The 10,654-nt window shown below is 42.0% G+C and overlaps 1 long non-coding RNA gene across 2 annotated transcripts; it reads left to right on the forward strand.

The window, feature by feature from the left end:
• The first annotated feature begins 6,858 nt into the window (after positions 1-6,858).
• On the forward strand, positions 6,859-9,792 carry LOC125552970. Of its 2 annotated transcripts, none has more exons than XR_007303871.1 (3): positions 6,859-6,923; positions 8,555-8,787; positions 8,912-9,230. It is a non-coding gene; the product is annotated as an uncharacterized LOC125552970 (long non-coding RNA). The 2 variants fall into 2 exon arrangements; XR_007303869.1 differs by lacking the exon at positions 6,859-6,923 and adding an exon at positions 9,637-9,792 and having other exon boundaries at positions 6,942-8,787; positions 8,912-8,964.
• The last annotated feature ends 862 nt before the right edge of the window (positions 9,793-10,654 follow it).

Here is a 10,654-nt window from a genome sequence, read left to right on the forward strand (position 1 = left end):
AGTGCAATTTTTTTGTCAGCCTACAAGATGCTCAAGGATCAGGACAACATGTAGTTTCAGAATTACAGATTGTGGTCAGCTATAGGATGTTTCTGGGACCATGTTTTAGCTACGAGAGAGCAACAACATCACATCATGAGAGAGAGGATGCAACATCAAAAATTCAGGAGAAAGATCAGAGCAGAGCAGAAGTAAATATGTTTTGAGGAGATGAACTGACCAGAATTTAAATGAACTCTCACTAGAAGTAATTTTTGTACTTCGCATGTAGTACTACATGGACTTGCTGTAAAATACATGGACCATCTAGTAATTTTGAAGTTAATTATATGATCATCTCAGGGAGCTCAAGTTGTACTGAAAGCTCAAGTTGGACTGAAACTCACTCGATAACTGAAACTCCTAGGGCAAGGGGTGGGATCCAGGGTGCTGCTAGCAATGAACGGCCTGGGGTGGTGGCGTTGAACGGCCTGGAGTGGTGGTTGTGAACTGCCAGGGTGCTCCGGCGGCAGAGCCCCACCGGAGATGGTGATGCAAGCAGGAGGTCGGGAAGCAGTGGTGCCGGTGGTCGGGGTCGTCCAATGCACATGGCACACAAGTATAGGAATGTTGATATGCCCTTACAGCCGAGCCATCATTTCTTTGCACGGTCATGACCAAAATGATAAGGTCATGCATAGCCAATCCTCAAATGCATGTAAGAGGAATGTATAGCATATGGGTTAACTAACTAACGAATATGAGGATCACACGAAACGCACCAAAAGTATGATTACTTTAAGAGATACCAAACAGAGAGCATGCAAAGTTCAAGGAAAGAATAAGCAAAATGGCACACTAGTACGCAGTAGTACGAGTCCAGTCATGTACGTGCTAGTATTAGATTTGAATAGTAGCTAGAATTGAAGTTCAGGTAACCATGGCACACACATCATACAGTTTCAGTCATGTATGCACACACTGTAATAGTAGCTGCAATTAAAGTTCAAATAACCACGGCACCCATAACAGAACAAGAATCAGTCTAGCAGCTAGGCAAGCAAGCTTCATCAGCATGAATACACATCAGCGGCAAGCTAGAACACGCTAGTAGGCTGTAGAAGTCTCCTTGTAATTTTTCAAACAGAAGTGCTTTAGTTCAGTTCAGTAGTAAGGCATGGAAAAAGAAAAGCAATGGAATAAACTATAACCGAGCCAAATATGTAATTTCAACAAACTAGACCTCATTGCTTGACTTCAGTAGTAATACACGATCATCAGTTCAATATAAACAGACTGATGTTAACATCATCGTACATCCATTGCCGGTTCATCTGCGTGCATTATATATAATTAAGTGTGTCAAAAACCATTACAGAACAACATGAATATAGAAGACCAAATTAATAGAAGTTCATCATCACATTAAAACCAAAGTACAATAGTGATCAAATGTTATTACTGAAAAAATAAATACATAAAGTTCATACATATATAGTTCTCATTGAACAACATATATATAGCTCTCTAGAGCATCTAATTAAACCATACATTGAAACAATGTAAAACATTTCAATGCAACAACAAATGCGATCATAATCGCAACTAAGGTAACAATTGATCCAACGGCATAATGATGCCAAGCCTCGGTATGAATGGCATATTTTCTAATCTTTCTAATCTTCAAGCGCATTGCATCCATCTTGATCTTGTGATCATTGAAGACATCCACAACATGCAACTCCAATCCCATCTTCTCCTCCTTAATTCTTTTCAATTTTTTCTTCAGGTAATTGTTTTCTTCTTCAACTAAATTTAACCTCTCAACAATAGGGTCGGTTGGAATTTCCGGTTCACATACCTCCTTGATAAAAACATCTATGTCACGTTGGTCGGCATAATTTTCATACACACTAAATGAACAAAATAGTTATAAAATATAATATATATACCACATCCGAATCATAGACAGGACGAGGGCCGACGGAGGCGGATAACAAAACCATCGCACTATATAATAACAAAAAATAATAAAAGTAAGAAAATTATACAAGTATCTATCTAAATCATACAAGTAAGAACTTTTTTTCTTTTAGAAGATAAGAACAAGAGGCTCACCACGGTGGTGCCGGCGACGAGATCGGCGCGGGCGATCGACGGCGGTGAGAACGGAGACGGGACAGGATGGACCGCCAAACCTAGACAAATCTTAAGGAAAATGGAGTTTGGACAAGGAGCTTCGAGAGGAGAAAGCTTAAGTATGTCTCGGGCATTTCACCGAACACCTCATGTGCATAGGAGGTGAGCTAGAGCACCACAAAGCACTCCCATGGCCGGCCAAAAAACAGAGCAATGCACTTCTCTGCTCGCGGGCAGGGGGATATATAGGCCTCTCTTTAGTCCCGATTTGTGGCTAGAACCGGGACTAAAGGACCCCATTTGGTCCCGGTTCCAACCACCAACCGGGATTAAAGGTTGTGGGCTAGGAGCGAGGCCCATTGGTCATGGTTCGTGTCTGGAAGCGGGACCAAAGGGGTCAGACGAATCGGGACCAATGGCCCCCGAGGCCCGGCCGGCGCCCTGGCTTTACGAACCAGGATTGATGCACCCATTAGTCCCGGTTCATAGGGAAACCGGGATTAATTCCCTTTTCAGACCTGGACCAAAGCCCTATTTTCTACTAGTGTTGTAGGCCTCGCTCACATGAAGTAAGAACGGTCGGTGACGATGCCTCATAAAGTCCATGTGGTGCAATCATAGTTGGTGGTGCAGGGGAGGAAGTAACCTTCTTTGATGGGGATTCCATCACACGCTTGTTCGTCATGTAGACACGTCCTCTTAATTTCTGTTCAGCTTTACAGGCAAGACGAAACAAATGATCGATAGAATATAGTCTTCATGCATTATTATGTCTTGTATATCATGGTTTAAACCTTTCCAAAATCGATTCAGAAAATCTTCTTCGCATTCTTCTAAGCCAGAACGAAACAAAGCAATACACAAATTGTCATAATATTCTTCAACAGTGATTTTGTCTTGTGCTAAACGTTGTAATTTTCTAAGAAAATCACTGGCATGATATGAAGAACAAATCGGTCTCGCATAACAAGTTTTAAATCTTTCCAAGTAGAAGGCCTATTATCAATATTTTTCCTGCAATAATTTCTCCACCAAACTGAAGCAAAACCTAAAAACACTTTAGTGACAACATTTATTTTCTTATGCTTGGGAATTTCATGGCTAGCAAATATTTCTTCTACCTCAATTTCCCAATCAATATATGAATCGGGGTCATATTTACCCTTAAAATTTGGCAAAGAGGTAACATGATGATGTGTGTTTCTACCATGATGTACATCATGTGACGATCGTCGTACCTTTTGTGGTGGGAAAGAGTGATCTTTATCAATATATGGCAAGTCATCTCCCACAATAGACGCACCCCAAATGTCAACCACTCTAAAATCTTCCATGGTTAGTACCACACAAAAAACAAAAATAATAAGTATAATGTTTCTATAGTACTACTCGGAGGTGGCGGAAAAATTCTCTCAACACTCTAGCAATTACCAAGATCTTACCAGATCTTACCGTGCTGCAGTGGTTGTCGGCCTTTGGTGCCTTCAAAAGTTATCAAAGTTAGATATAGTGATTGCCAAATCACCGAACAAGGTACAATATAGAAAGTGGATCTTGGTGAAGGTTTTCTCAACTCACAATATCGGTGGCACAATTTTGCTAAAAGTAATGCAAGATGAATAATTGCTCAAACTCCTAACTAGTGCTGATAGTCGACTAGTAAGAGATAAAATAATCTAAGCCCAGATACTGAATCAAGCGAGAGGGAACTGACGAAAATATAATAGCTCCAAGTAGCTAGATATAAGTGAGGTATGAACGTAGTGTATGGCAACCAAGAGCAGACAAAAAAATCCAACACTTATCACTTATATGAACAGAGCAGGCTGAACAGCAAAAGAGATTGTTCAAAAGATGCTAGCTGCCCAAAACTTTGCATCAACTTTTTTTATTCTTTTTTATGAATTTTCCTTTTTTTCAACTTTCAGGCCGGCCGCTAGTAGAAGTCACGGACACAAATATCTGACCAAACAGGTATGAAGGGTGGCCGGGGCACGTCCGGTGTAGCCCATCGGCGCTGTCCAGCGGTAAAAGATCTCATGCCATTGCTGAAATTCACGTCCCCCACCCAGGGCATTTTGGTCATTTCGCATCTGTGCCCTTTTCCGATTCGCTGCCTCCTCCCCCAATGAGTGCCTCCCTCATTTTTCTCTCCCTCACATCTCTCTCTCGAGAGAGCCGCCGCCACCAGTCATCCTCCCCGTCCGCCGCCAACCATCCGCAGCCGCGCCACCATCCCCTCCCCGTTCCTCTCCCGCAGCTGAGCCAGCCATGGCTGGGAAGAAGTGTAAGTCCTCTTCCTTCCTCCCTCACCCCTGATCTGAATCCTCTCCCGGAACCCCAGCCAGCCGCACGCATCCTATATGGCGCCGCCCAGCTCGCAGCCCTTGGCCGCCGAGCCATCGCGAGGCTCCTCGCGCAAGCGCACGACCTCCTCAAAGGCTGCGCCCGAGGCCGACCTGGAGTTCACCGTCACCAAGGAAAGGTAAGGGGAGGGGAGGGGATGGAAGGGATCGAGCGACCAGGTGAGGCAGCGCCCAGATCCACAGGGCCATCGACACTTCGTCATCGACCTCATCCGCGACCGTCCTCGAGGTCGGCCATGGTGGTCCGGCCCGGCAACAGCCATGGAAGGAGACGCTCGAATCCCTGGCCCTCCAAGTACGCGCCTGCTGCAGGCCATCTCCGACGAGCTCATCCACAGATCTCCAACTATGGTGCGTGCGCATGATACCTAAACCCCTTGTCTTGTCGGTTTCTTCATCTCCCCTCCTTGTGATTCCTTGGTTTGTTTTGTGCGCAGTTGCTCCGATCTGGAAGAGGTGGTGGAGCTTTTGTTGTTGCTGCTGCAGGTGGACGAGGCACCACCCCCTCTTTCTACTTCTGGAAACAACCTGGTGGTGATTGCTAATTTCAGTGTTAAAAAATTCAGTTCAATTCAGTCATGTTCTTTTTCTTTTGTGGGGAAATTCAGTCACATTCAATGTTCAACTTTTAGAGTTAACAAACTATTGTTATGACCACTGTGGTTTAGATGTTCAGAAATTCAGACAAGTGGTATGATGAAATGAGCCACCTTTTAACCCCCTACTAAACCTACCGTGAACGTGTAGAGAGCCAATGCAGGGAGGTGTGGACATTTTACCATGTTCATAGGAAGAAATCAACATAAAATACACAACTTGTAGATGATTTGTCAACCACCATCAAACACGACTTGTAACTTTCTGGACTAAACTGAACCGTGCAATTGACTCAAAATAAAACTGAACCGTGCAATTGACTCAAAAATAAATAGTAAATATACTTTGGTTGTGTCTGCAGAATTGCATTATGGAAAGATGTGTGTGAGGTTACCCCATCGCCACTGGTTCCAACTTTGTCCATCATGTCGCTCTGATGAGAAGACCTCGTCCATGTTTCATTAATAGGGCAGAGTGCTGCTGAAGTATCTATGTTGAACAATTATAACAGTACCAAGTAAGTTTGCTCCAATTGCATTTGATGCAGAAGGCACAACACCGCCATCATGCGTCAGGTTCAGTAGAAGGCACGACACCGCCACGCTCTCCTCCACTACAACGCCATGCACCCGGTAATTAAACATGCTTTCTCTTCATTCAAGTAGTAAGAGCATCTCCAGCCCCCCCCCCCCCCCCCCCCCCCCCCCCCCCCCCCCCCCCCCCCCCCCGAGTGCCACCCCCAGGCGCCTTTTCTTCTGCCGGCGAGCTAAAAATGGCAAAAAAAGGCCCAGCCATGCCCCCCAAGACCTCAAAAAGGTGCCGGCGAACCCAGGCCACACCCAACGCGCTGGGGGGCTGCTAGGGGCGCCGGCGGAAGCAACAGCCAATCATATTCCTCCATGTATCATTTTTTTCTGGTCCACTCATTCACTTTTTGCCTGGCGACTGTCCTGGGGGCACCAACGGCTGGGAAACTGTCCTCGCGTTTCATTCGGCGAAGGTGTTTTGCCCCCCAGGACGTGCTATATTTGGCCCGGCGATTGTCCTGGGGGGCTCCAACGGCTGGAGATGCTCTAATTCATTGTATTTGCATGTTTCCAGCAGCCATGTATCAAAAAAAGCTTCAGCTTTGGGTTGTTGATTTAGCAGCATCAATCATTAATTGTTCTGCTATATATGTTCTTAACCATGACAACCTGATTAGGCTCTTAGTTTATTATGGTCTTTGTTCTGGGTGGATCTCTCACTATTCTAGGTGGGCATGAATCTCTTCTTTGTTTCTTCATCTCCTCTTATTCTGATTCCTGCGTTTGTTTTATGTGAAGGTTGCTCCGATGAGGACAAGCTGCTTCTGCAGGTGGACGGCACTCAAGGCTGCTCTGCCTATTCCTCCTGCTACCCCCACACGTGGTGAGCCCCACCCGTTCTCGAGCTACCCCTGCAAATCTGATGTGATGTGCACAAAATACTTGCAATTGTTCTCGACACAAGAGCATGTCATGTATTGTTCTATTTGAATGTGCAATTTCATTGCTTCTGTGCTGTTTGATGCTTGCTTCACAAGAGGGAAATCATGGATATAAACTGCGCTTCCTTTCAAGTTGAATAGTAATGATCACCATTTGGTTCCATTTTCTCCTCTGCATCCAGTGTTCACTCTCTCATAGATGTCCATATATACACAGTTCTGATCTTCTTTTTTCTGCGGCTCCATACAGCGAACACAAAGCCGTCGATGCATTGAGGGCTCAATGTCGTCTCCGCCGGCTGAGCGACAAGCCGGGGTTGGGCCTGCACACCGTCTATCAGCACCCTCCCGCGTCTCCATTCACGGATCTGCAGGTCAACCCCTATTCTCCTCCTATCCACGCATCTTCTTTTCCAGAGCTAGGTGTATGGTTGCATGGCAATTTGTGTTTTGGGGCTCACCATGTTCTGCTTGCCCTGGTTGGCCAATGAGGCTTTCCTTTTCTGGTAAAGGCCAAATGTACTATTCTCTATGCTTTATATTTTTGTAGTTCCTTTGTTTCCATGCTTGTTTTTTGATGGGGTGTAAATATATGCTTTTTTGTTCCTTGTCTGGATTCAGGTAGGGCCTAACATTATTGTTCCTTTGTGCATGGAAATGTTGGTGGTTTTGTTCCTTTGTGTATGGAAGGGGGCCTTGATTAGAATTTCTAACGTTTGAGTTGTAATTAGTGTTTTTGTTACACATGAAAACATATGGTTGTTTGTCCAATCACATATGAAAAAGAGAGGATTGTTTGTCCAACAATTTTCTTTCTCTGTGATAGTTTTACTACAAATAAAGCATAGTCACTATTACATCCTATTTTATATCTTGTTGTGTCGTGATGTCTGTATAGACTCTGTCTACGTCCTTTTGACATTCCAAGTTTTGTTTTTCTATGGCTCAATTAGTTACCCCGTATCAAGAGAAATTTAACTGGTATTTGCGGTAGAGTTAGCTGAATTCATGAAGCAATGATTTAGTTATTATTAAAGCTGAAACACAACATGTTTTGACAAATGCGTTCTAAGTAAAGCCTCCAACTAACATAACCAAAAACATATTCTTTAGGTTTATCATCTATTGAAGTATTATGTAGAATTTAAAATCATACGAGGCAAAGCAAATGAGCTCTATGCACTTTCCATGTAGCACAGAACAAAAATAATCATGTATATTTTGGATGCACCTAGATATACTCATCAGCAAGGCTGAGGTTATAGGGCACTCACCCACATTGTCGATATCTCCGTCACTATGATCACCCACATGATGGACAATTCCCTTCTTTCTTTTCTCTGTGGCTATTGACACTTAATGCTATTACTGTGTGCATATATGTACTGTGATCCATTCTCATTCTTCATATCTTGAGAAACTATCTCAAGATACTCGCGTTTGTGTTTTGGAGAAAGCCTATTCTATGATTAATATATCGAGTATGGATGGCGCGATATCACCTCTCTTTATGATGATGTTCTTACAGAATATAGGTTTTATGGTAACACGTCTTAGCCAACACCTATACTGATGCTCAGACCAGATGATTATAGTCTCTCCTTGCTATTTTTCTTGAGGTGTGTACATCTATCTAGACAATTTAATTAAAATATATATTCCATACAAACCATCAATACATGTTAGTTGACTTTGAAACTAATCAGTAAAAAGGTTGTCCCTTTCGCATTTTATGGACATAAAGATTTGGTGTTGACTGTCGATCTTTAGTTAACACATGACCTTACAACCGTAGGGAGTGGGAAAAAACTTATATGTTTGGCACATTTGAAGAACATATCATAGTAACAAAGTTTTGGTAAACAATGTCCTAGATCTCAACCATATAGAAATACTAAATATATGTTTATTTGTATATGGATTAATTATACAGACTTATAAAACCTTGTGCAGGGCACATAAAAGAAATTTGAAATAACTATTATTTCAATATTTGCTTTTTCAGTTGAGCATAATAGTTTATAGCCTGATAGGCTTGGACATAATTGTCTACATGTACTGCTCAGTAGGCGACATCCTTTGGGAAATTGAGGATGTCCTCGTGCATTTCTAAATACAATTGTGGCAGATCTGAGGAAGGAGGGGAGGAATAATCTCGCGGGAGAGTTCGGTGCAGAGGAAGAAGAACAAGATATTATTTATTTCTTGTGAACAGTCAAGCTTGTGCATTGTCCCACTGTAAGTTATTTCAACAATAGTAGTAACTGTTATCTCTGGCCATCTGTCGCGACATTTTATTTAACCACCAATGCATATTTATTTTCTTGTTAATAACTCTCATAATTGCCTGCTACTGTTTCAGTTCTGGGGCCAGGCAACCTTGAATCCAACGTCCACCTGCAGGCTACATCTCAGGTAGGATAAAAAGATTGCAGTGAACTTGATGGGTATATCATTATTGTTGCCTCCTAATTTGTGTGATGAGCAAATGTGTAGATTGTGTGTAAATCCGAGATGCCTAAAACGGTTGGGAAGTGAACTTGTTACCTCGGTTCAGTTTAATGGCATGTTAAACTCGATGCACTTTCTGGACTGTGACATTTTTCCTGAAATTTTGGAAGTGACTGCTAATGTAGTCTAAATAGAGTGACTGAGTAGTTACTTTCTCACAAGAGTTGACTTCCCGTTATTGGAGTACTTGCTAAGATGGATTGGTGGTTTTTATGTTAGATGAAAAATATTACATCAATCTTTACGGCTTTTTATGGGCAAGTGATTCCGACTCCATAATAAGGAATAATATAGCCCCAGTGCTGTGATAATGTTAAAACATTTACCTTTTTTATCGGTTCAAGTTATGTATTTGCTGCGAAAAAATGGTCTTATATCAAATAATAGCCTGGAGCTTTTGGAGTGTTATTACTTGTATTTGTTGCTTGGATGTATAAACCTTCAGCAGACTGTCAGTTTTGCTTTTATATAATCTGTTTGTTTAAGTCTGCTGCATATTGGTCAAAAGCTCATGCTAATTGATGATGTTAGGTGATGATCTTGTATCTAACAGTGATTTCTGAATGCATGCTAAAGAAAACTCATGAACATCATGGCGCCTTGTTGATGGGGTGATCAATAGCTACTATATTGGGACCCTGCACTTAAATTGTAGGTCTGATTTTGTTTTGGAGTTCTCCTGCTACCCACAAGCTCAGATAGTTCTTTTGTTTGTGCAGGGGAAATTGCAAAGCATATTATGAATTGTTACAAGAAACTATTTCCGCTGTTTTGGTGCAAGGATGTTGCTTTTTAGTATGCTTCCCGTATCTTGGTATCTTGGAATAATAAACAGATAGATGTCGTGTACCAAGATTGTTCCTTGTTGTTAAGAGGGATGCAAATATTATACAAGAATTTTTCTGATGACTCCTAAAGCATATTTGGATATACAGCAAAGTATATTGTCTCTTCCCTGTTAGTAAAACGATTATGTTAGAAATTTGGTTGGCAGCCCCTACATTTGGCTGATTGCTAGCTGACTGGATTACTCATGTTTGCGGACTCTGGTAACTTATGCCTACCAAGAACTACATGAATTTTGTGTCTTGCTGCAGTGAACATTACCAAACTAATTCTAAAGGTGTTATAATCATGTTTTCTTTTGCATTATCAACTTTTAACTTTTGTCATTTGTTAACACATTCCTTTTGCATTATCAACTTTTAACTATTGTCATTTGTTAACACGATTATTTAGCATGTTCACTATGCGAGTACTCCCTCCGTCCGAAAATACTTGTTATCAACATAGATAAAAAGGAATGTATCTAGAACTAATATACATCTAAATACATCTCCTTTTATTCATTTTGGTGACAAGTATTTCCGGACGGAGGGAGTAGTAATAATAGGAGCTATTTATTTGCCAGATAACTAACACTATTCATAAGGCATAAGGGTTAGAAAAAGAACTGTATTCTTGCTGTGTTGATTTTCGTATGGCACACTATGGATTCTTTGTGTAACACATAATGTCGATCAACATGTGTTTACAACGCAGGGAGGAGCCGGGCGACAAGGCAGTCAGACCAAACTCTCTATCCATATATATA

The sequence above is a fragment of the Triticum urartu genome, chromosome 4, assembly GCF_003073215.2.
Source record: "Triticum urartu cultivar G1812 chromosome 4, Tu2.1, whole genome shotgun sequence".
Classification (NCBI taxonomy): Eukaryota; Viridiplantae; Streptophyta; class Magnoliopsida; order Poales; family Poaceae; genus Triticum; species Triticum urartu.